Genomic DNA, 9,710 nt, shown 5'->3' with positions numbered 1-9,710 from the left:
ACATTTTTACTGTATTTTCTTCTCCCTCTCTCCTTCCTCCATCCCTTCCTGGTATTTTTGTCACTTGAAGGCTATTTTGCTGAAGTAATACCCCTGAAGTAATTCACCCTGTAGGGACTGTGTGGAGTGGAGAGTCATTCTACTTGAAATTACTAGTAATGTGCCCAGTCAAGGCCAACTCCTAAGTCTATGTAAGAAACAGGTCTTTGGACTCCTGAATAGTATTTAAAATGCTTAATGCTACTCTGGATAGCTGAAGGGCTGAAATAGAATGCCTGTGCTAATAGGAAGAAGGGCCTGTGGCGGATACTCTGTATTTTTTTGAAAGTGAGTATATTTGAAAAAATTTTTTTCTTGCTTACTTGCTGTTTGCAGTTCTTAGAAGAAAATTTTATGTGTTTGATATAGGACTGTTTCTATAATCTTAACTTTTATTAAATGCATTTGTTAAAGGACTGACTTTTCAATGTATATTTAAAATTGAATACATTTCTCATATGTTTTATTCAAACTGATTTTGATGGTAAATTTCAGAGAAACCAAATGCAATTAAAAGTATTTTCTTGACAGTGATCATTATAGATTTTTATTTGAAATATTTGTTTTTTGTTTTAGCAAAATAATTAGATATCAGGTTTAAATAGTAAGTGAAATTGAAACACAGGGCTTGAGACAAATAGAACCCCATGCTCTGCCTTTCCTACGTCTCTCCAGGGGCGACTATGTTTAAGCCTCCTTCTTGTGTTTTTTTTTAAACCTGTTTCTTCTGTCATTTACTACCATCTAACTAACTAAATAATATAACTTCTATACCTTGCATTTTCTTTCTTTCTTTTTGCAGTGCTGGAGATTGAACCCAGGACCTTGTGTATGCTAATATACCTATGTTTTCAACTGTAAATATTATCTTTTGATTTCTTTTCACAGGTGATGAGGGTGTAGGCCCCCTCCACTTACCATTCTGTATCCTCCCAATGATAATTTCCATCTAATTTTGGTTAGGTCAGCATTCTTTATCTACAGAATTATCATTTAAACACTGATAACAGCGGTCACAGAGGATTCAGTGATCATTTTCTCTTACTCTAACTTTTCTCCTCAGAGATAGTGGGTACTTTGTCCTTAAGTGCTTAGCTTTCTACTTATCAAGCACTCATTTTTCTCTTGAGTTTTCTGATAGAATTCTAAATCTCGAATGGTAAAATATTCTTCAGCTCTGGTTTTCTTTTGGTGCTGTCTCTGCCAGGATTCGGATCCAGCTGTGTCTAAACTGCTTGCTTTCGGGCTTCCACAGAGCTGCCATTGTGAGACAGCCACCATCTTGGAGAAGGCCTTGGACTTTTCCCTTTCTGGAATAAATGTTCTCTCTAAATATATGTGTATATACTTCTTATATAAATTAGTATACTAGTGTATGTATTAGAATTAGTATATGTATTATATAAATATATACACCTGTGTGTATATATCCTCATTTTCCCATGAGTGGGATTTAAAACAGAAATTTTTTTTCTTAATTACTAGTATGTAAGAACATATGTGATTTTTTTTACCTGAATTTTTGTGTCCTGCATTTTTGCTAAATTTATTTATTAGCTCTAGTAATTGTTTGTAGATTTTTTTAAAGTTCTTTATGTAAATGACTATATCATCTATACTCTTCTTTCTTCCTGATCCTTATACCTTGTATTTATTTTTCTTCCTTACTGCAATCACTAGAGAGTATAAAGCCAGAATTTTTGCCTTATGTTTCACCTCAGGAGCAAATAATTCTCTTCTTTACCTTTAAGTATTTTGTTAGCTTTAGTCCCAGCCCCACCTTGTTCATCAGTTTCAGGAAGTTCTTTATTCTTCCTGATTTGTGTGGTATTTTTTTTTTTTAAATATTATGAATAGTTGTTGTATTTTTTCAAATACCTTTTCTATATCTATTGAACTGATTCTGAGGGTTTTCCTCTTTGTTAATGTGGTGTATTACCTAGGTTGATTTTCAAGTTTTGAACCAATCTTGCATTGGGTAAACTTTACTTACTCATGATGTATATTTTTACATCATGTATTTAATTTGCTAAAATTTTGTTTAGTTTTTGTTTCTATATTTGTGAGGGATAAGGGCTATAATTTTCACTTTTTGTAATCTCTATCAAGTTTTGTTATAGGCATTATGTTAACCTTATAAAATGGTTTGGGCAGTGATCCTTCTATTTCCTGAAAAAGTTTGTATAATGTTGGTGTATTTCTTTTATGAATCTTAATAGAATTTACCAATAATCAAAAAAAATAATTACCAGTGAAACCGTCTGGACTTGGAGCTTTCATTTTTGGAATACGTTTGATAACAGATTCAATTTCTTTAAAAGATATACGGCTACTTAGATTGTCTCTCTTCTTGTGTCAATTTTGATAAGTTGTATTTTTCAAGAAATTTGTATATTTCATAAAAGTTGAATTTGTTGGCATAAAGTTATTTTTTCTTCTTAAATATCTGTGGGATCTCTAGAGGATTTTTGTTTTATCTATTTATTTTTCATTTCTAATATTAATGATTGATATTTTCTTTCTTTTTTTTCTTGAATGGTCTTACCAGAAGCTTATCAGTGTTTCTGGTTATTTTAAAGTCCCAGACTTTGGCTTTGTTAATTTTTTTCTCTTGTCAGTTTATTAGCTATTCAATGACTTCTTTATTTTTTAATTTTTTGAATGCTTTGTTTCTTGTTTTTTAAGAACCTTAGGGGAGGGGCTGGAGTTGTTGCCTGGCATGTGTGAGGCACTGTGTTTGATTCTTAGTACCACATATAAATAAGGTCCATTGATAACTAAAAAAAAAAAAAAAAAAAGAACCTTAGGTGATTGTGGTAATCTTTCTTATTTTTTTTAAATTTAACATTAAAAATCATAAAATTCCCTTTAAGCATTTGTTTTAGCTGCATCCCACAACACCCCCTAAGCTACACTTTCAGACGAGTGCGTTTTCTTTTTGTTGCCATTGGGCTCAAAGTATTTTCTGATTTTATTTTTGACCTCTTTTGACTAATGATCTCTTAAAGGTATATTGTTTAATTTATATACATTTGGGATTTAGCTAGATATCCTATCCTTGCTGGTTTCTAATTTAATTTTGTTGTGGTTGAAGAATATATTTTGTGGGGCTTCAGTTCTTTTATATATACTGAGATTTATTTGTAGCACATCATATGATCTGTCTTGGTAAGAGTACTGTGGACATTTAAAAGGAATATATGTTCTCTGTTGTTAGATTTTCTCTGAATGTTAGGTAAATGTAGTTGATAGTGTTGTTCAGATATGGATTTTCTTTTTTGTCTAATCTATCATTTACTGAGATGGGATATTGACATCTTTTATGAGTGTCTTATTGTCCTTTTCTTCTATTAATTATGTTTGTTTTTGCTTCATGTATTTTGGGGCACAGATACATTCATAATTGCTGTGTCCTTATGATGAATTGTCCTTCTTATATATAAATGAAATGTTCTTTTTCTCTGGTAATACTCTTCGTTTAAGAGTTAATTAGAAGCTCTGTGTGTGTGATGGTGCTGGTATTTCTCCTTTGCACAATCAGCATGGACCCTGCCTTGTCATTGGGAGTCTCCTTTTGATCTGGTCCCCCTAGTTTCCAACCTCACGCCTTGGCCTTGATTAGTACCTCAGTTTCATAGCCCTTCTGGAGTTGTACCTCAGAAACAGACCTGTTTCTTCCTGGGGACCTCCTCCCCACTGTCCTTGACAGGTTTCAGTTTTGTCTGGTTTGCTAAATCAGTTTCCAGTTAAGCATTGGTTTTCCTCTTTCGCAAATTTTGTTGATGTGTCTTATATGTTTTTATCTTTTCTCTCATTTTTATGTTCTTTATTGTTATTTCTGTCTCAAAATAAAAACTAAGAAGGGCTGGGATATAGTTCTGTGGTGAAGTGTCCCTGGGTTCAATCCATAGTACCAAAGAAACCAAAAAAAAACAAAAAACAGAAAAAAGATGTTTACTTTCTTTGTGCTTGGTTTGGTAGACATTAAATAGTAATTTAGACATTTTCAATTTTGTAGTTTTTATACTATTGTCACTTTTTTGTTTTTGTTGTTGTGGAGCTAACAATCCCATGAAATGTTGTTATAGCCGATTAACTATTCTTTGTATTGTGATAATTTTTATTACTATATTATTTCAGGTATATTCATTTGAAAATGAACATATTAGGTTAGGCCTATTATATAGAATAGAAATTTCCTTGATCTAGGATTCAGATTCACTGAGTTATTACTATTTTAATCTGGGTGAGTCATGTATACACACTACCCCATTTTTAACCTGGAAATGGAAAATGTAAACTTTACAGTTGTTAAAGTCATCATCCTTTTGAGATAACAGGAAAGTGTTTCAAAAGTTATAAAGTAGAATATAACCTGTGTAAGGTGATGTACTGACTGTTGTACTCTTGGGTAGTTAGGAATTGAATTGTGTTTATGTTCTTTGGTAGTTGAGTTTGGCTGAATATTCTTTTTGGTGTAAAACTTGTTCTATGCTTTGAAGAACAATTTTTGTTTCATAACTCCTTCTTAGCCCAGGATTCAGTCCTGCATGAACGTAGAATTGACAGCTGCCTAAATGCTGTTACTTAATGGCTGCCCAGGAATTTACAGACCTCAAAATTGCTCCATGTTCAACCAGGTATTTTGGGATATTTTCCAAAGATTCTTGTTAAGTGCCTGTGTTGTCACTGAAATTATGTCCTGAGATCATCTGGCTATGGCATGCCAGCTTCATTTAGTGTATCAGGAGAACAGGACTTTAAGAAATAAGATACAGATCAGTTAGGTTTTTTTTTTTTTTCTGTACAGGATTGTTGAACAAATCTAAAATCTGTGCAGCGTCAGGGATGGTTTTGAACAAATCTAAAATCTGTGCAGCGTCAGGGATGGTTTTGATAGCAATAGCTGTGAGCCTTGGTTAGCTAAGAAATGATCTCTAGTAAAGTCAGGATAATATGGCTATTCAGTTCTTTTAGATCCAGCCCTGCTTGATCTCTTAATCATTGTAGTACTTATATAGTTATCATCATATTCAAGCATGAAATGGATGGCCCTTGGAGACCAGAGATCTAAGTACTAGCAGCTTAGCAACACTTGTACTCATGCAAGCCTCTTAAAGTATGTTTCAGAAGTAAAGGAAAATGGAAGTTTTCCTACCCTTAATTGGAAAATCTAGGGGAAAATGGAATGTTAGCAATTGCTGTTACTAGCATAACACAGTTGGCATTTGGACAAAGTGTAAAGCTTTCATTGATATAACTTATTTAATTAGTTTGGAATTTCCTCCTCCCCCTTTAATGAATTGTGGTCACACATTAGAGATCTGTCTAATTTTTTTTTTTTAAAACAACACGAAACTGTAGCTATATAACTAATATGACTGTGATCTTTTAAATTTGTTGACATAAGATATAAATAGCTTTAGTCCTTAAAAAAATCATGTGGGTTTTGGTTTTAGAAGCTTTCTTGATCTTTACCTTTATTTATGATCTTCTTGGTCCTCCAGATGTTTAAAATAGTCTTTATCATGAGGTAGCATTATTATTGAATTATTATTGAATTTGATACTTTACTGATAACTGCATTGTGATGATTTTAAAGTTTTCTGATACACTTTGTGTGTGCTGGTCAGGTTGCTTATTCCTAGTACCCCTGTCTCTGAATATATTTCTTTTATTTTTTTTGTAGTTGTAGATGGACAGAATGCTTTTATTTTATTTGCTAATTTTTATGTGGTCCTGAGGATCGAACCCAGTGCCTCTTACATGCTAGGCAAGCGCTTTGCCACTGAGCTATAGCCCCAGCCCTCTGAATATATTTCTGATATGACAACCCTGCTTCCTTCCATGCACAGTTCCCTCTTTTGGAATTTACAACATTCATTGTGATACTCTGGGAGATAATTCCATGTACATATTCAATTTAATCACAGGGCAGCACTATTTGAATTCCACTTTATCTTTTCTGTTATTGTCAACCTTAATTTTTGAGGTTCTTTTAGAAAAGTCATCATTATTGTAAATAACTGTCTCTAAGTCCTTCAGTGTGCTTGATTGTCCCGGTGTTTCTTTTGTAGGAGTAGGCCAATCTGGGTTAACAATTCTTTCTGCTAACTAGTTTAGTATTTTAATTCTAATTTAATTCAAGTAATTCTCAGCCATAATTTTATTATTGAGCTAGATCAGTGTTGGAGGTGAATGGTGATTCTAGGCCTAAATCTCTTCCAGTGGCTTTTACAATGGAGAGGGAGCACAAAAATTAAGGATTCTGTGCAGTTTGGTATTGGCACTGGTATTGGGTGAGCCACACATTTGGGGTTGTTCTAGGCTAGAAAGCAGTAACCAGACAGTATAGGCTTTAGAACCCAGAGTAGCAATGAAAATGACATTGCTTATGGAGATTTTATCCCACCTTTTGTAAATATGTAACAGAAATTTACATTAGAACTTGCTCAGAGGATTAGAAGAAAAGGAAAGCAATATGTTTGTATAGCAGCAATCCAGAGGTGACTCAGCTTTGGTCCAGAGGTGACAACTGTTGGTGCTTTCGTTCATCCCTTTTCTTTAGGATTCACAAGCAATGAAACTATATAGTTACTCTCTGGGCTTTTCTCAGGGTGAGGGATTTTATTAGAATCACTTGATAGATGTTACAGCAATTTTAAAAGGTCTAATCTGTTCTTAATTAAAGGGGAGAATGTTTTAATTTATTGAGCAGCAAATACTGAGTGCTCATGTGTGAAAGGTACGGTGGGTCAGTTCTCTGGGGAAGACCAAGATGCTGTTCTTGCTCTAGATGAGTAAAACTTTGTAGGGAAAAATCCAGTACCAAATTATAGTAGAAGAGTGTCCGAAGAGAGGCATAGTGGAATACTCTGGGAGTCTGGAGAAAGCCTGAAGGAGAAAGACGTTCATTTCCATGAAGTAGGAGACTGAAGGTTTCATTGGGGAGGTTGGTGTTTAAGCAGTGCTGTACTGGGTAGGGTTTGGACTTAAGGAAGAGTTCTTTAGAGTGAGGCACCGGCATGTGTTGGGCATAGGAATGTCAGACTTGCTACAGCATCCAGCAAATATTTATTATTGTTATTATTATTAGTAATAAAGCTAGTGTTTGTTGAATGTTTAAAAGGCTAATGATTGTTTTAGGGCTTTTTTTTTTTTTGGTGGTCCTTGGAATTGAACCCAGAGGCTTGTGCATGGGAGGCAAGCGCTTACCACCGAGCCACACCCAGAGCACTAAAGTGCTTATATTAGTTCTTAATAATAATAGCACATGACCCATATGAGGTAAATACTACTATCATCCTTATTTTTCAGATAAAGACATTGAAGTACAGATAGATTTAGAAACTTCCCTGAAGTTACGTAGTAGGATTTGATCCCACAGTGGTTCCAGAGCATGCATTTCTACTCACTGTGCTATACTCTGGGAAATGTAGCAAAGTTGCATGGAGGTTCATTTATGAATACCAGGATGGATAAGGTATTTTTTAAAAGTTGTTCTCTGTGAAGGTTTTAAACATATTCTCTCGTTTTTCCTAACATACCAGTTTTTCCTGCCTTTGGAATGCCTTTTCTACTTCACCTGGTGGATTGTTCCTCTTTCATTCGTCTGTTACCCTTTCTGTGAGGCTGTTTTGAGGCACCCAGGAAGAAAAGCACTCCTGTGGGTTCCCATGGCCTTGGCCAGTACTATGCCTTCAATACAACGTCCATTAGGTGATAGCATCAATATTTGCTTGTATATTTCCTCAGTCAGGCTGTGATTTCGTTCATTGAGTCCTTCTTGTGTCCCCAGTTTTGGCCACATCTTTGTTCCTGAGTGAAGATATGACAAATGTCACCAGAGTGAAAGGGAGGGCGATGAATTCTCAGATTTCATGCTGACTTATTTCTCTGCTTTCTTCTGAAGTTGCCGTTGTTTGAAATACCTGTGAAAGAGATAAAATTTATGCCATGATACTTTGGCTGATTGGAGTTTCTATAAGTTTTAAGGAGGGAGATCGTTGTGGCTTTGAGTGTAGCCTGGGCTTTGGGCTTGGCCTCACAGGGGTGTAACATTTGAGTTGGCATAAGGGATGGGGCACACCCAGCTGAGAGCAGCCTGAACCCTGGACCGAGATGGGGTTCAACGTGGAATGGCCTCTGGGCTTTCCTGCTACAGGCCTTTTCCAGCAAAGAAAGTCCCTCCAAAGCTTTGATTTCTTTGAGTCATCAGATGCATGGTCAGTAAAGCATTTGCCATGTTGTGGTTTGAACTGAAGGTAAGTCATTAATACATACGAATATGAAATTCAAATGCTCAGGATGCCCTTTGGTGGTAAACTGCCCTGAAAAGTAGGCCCATTTGGTCTGAATTAAAATTACCCTCCAGAAATTCTTTAAAATCTTGAAACCAAAAGTTACCTCACATTTAACTGACACGTCTTTTGTAATCAGCCTGGCTTGAGTTTCCCTTGATTGTCAGGAGAGACTTTTCAGTGTTGTTTAATCCACCTTCTTGCTCTTTATCTAGAAGCACCCTGACTGTGCTGTGGAGAATTAAGGTGTTGAGGGGAAGCAGGTTAATCAGGCTTGTGGAGGAGAGTGATAAAAGACTGTCATGATAAAGGAGTACTCTGGAATCCAGGAGAGGGACTTTGTTAAGTAACATCTTCCAACAATCTTTTAAAGTGTCTTAGGTGCAACCCCAAGTACTAAAAAATGATGCCTTGAAACTACCTGTGTCTCAAATTAAAGGCTTCCTTCCTAAGAAGTTATGATTAAAATTGGCCCTGTTCTTCCCCAGCAGGGAAGACTCAGTCTTCCTCAACATGGTCAAGGTCATAGCTCCTGATTATTCTGTGAAGAACTAAAGGGAAGTAGGTGTGGGTATAGGCCCCACCCCAGAGTATTTTCTATATACTGTGGCTGGTTTTTAGTTTCCTTCGCTACTGATTACCAAAGAATTTAATACTGTAGATGGTGACACGTAAACTCTATGACAGTGTCGAGGCTTAGTCTTGTTCCATGTTAAATTCCCAGGGTCTAAAATAGCACTGTCCAGTAGAAATGGAATGTGAGCCTCTATATAGTTTTAATTTTCTAGTTGCTATATTAACAGAAAGTAAAAAGAAGTGAAATTATTGTTAATAATATCTTTTATTGAATTCTGTATATCTAAAACATTGTCATCTTTATATGTAATCAATATAAAAATATATAGATATTTCACATTCTTTTGTTCATTTTAAGTCTTCAAAATCTAGTGTATATTTACAGCATGTCTCAGTCACTGAAGGAAGGAAGAAAAATAGGGATAGAAGGAGGAAAGGAAAGAAGCGAAGAAGAAAATGGTATGACTTCAAAGGTGAATGAAGAAAGGAATGCTGTTTTGTTTTAGAGTGAGCTGGTAGTTCCTAAGTAGAACAGTGGCTGAATATATCTTACATTTTTAATTTAAACTTGTTTCTAAATGTCTTATCTAACTCCAAGGACACTGGTTTAGATAGGTCAAGGTGTGCTGTCCGTAGTCTATAGGTGCAATAGCTGAGCTTTAGCTAGGTTGAGGGTGTGGTTAAGCGGGATGCAAATGTGAGTCTTTGGACTTCCAGTCTGGTACTTTCTTTTCACTACTGTGTATCTTCTCATTTGTTTCACTTGGCTGTGGTCCTCTTTCCTGTGGACAGAAT

Source organism: Callospermophilus lateralis, chromosome 3, assembly GCF_048772815.1.
Source record: "Callospermophilus lateralis isolate mCalLat2 chromosome 3, mCalLat2.hap1, whole genome shotgun sequence".
In the NCBI taxonomy this organism is placed as follows: Eukaryota; Metazoa; Chordata; class Mammalia; order Rodentia; family Sciuridae; genus Callospermophilus; species Callospermophilus lateralis.
This window is presented reverse-complemented; position numbering follows the sequence as displayed.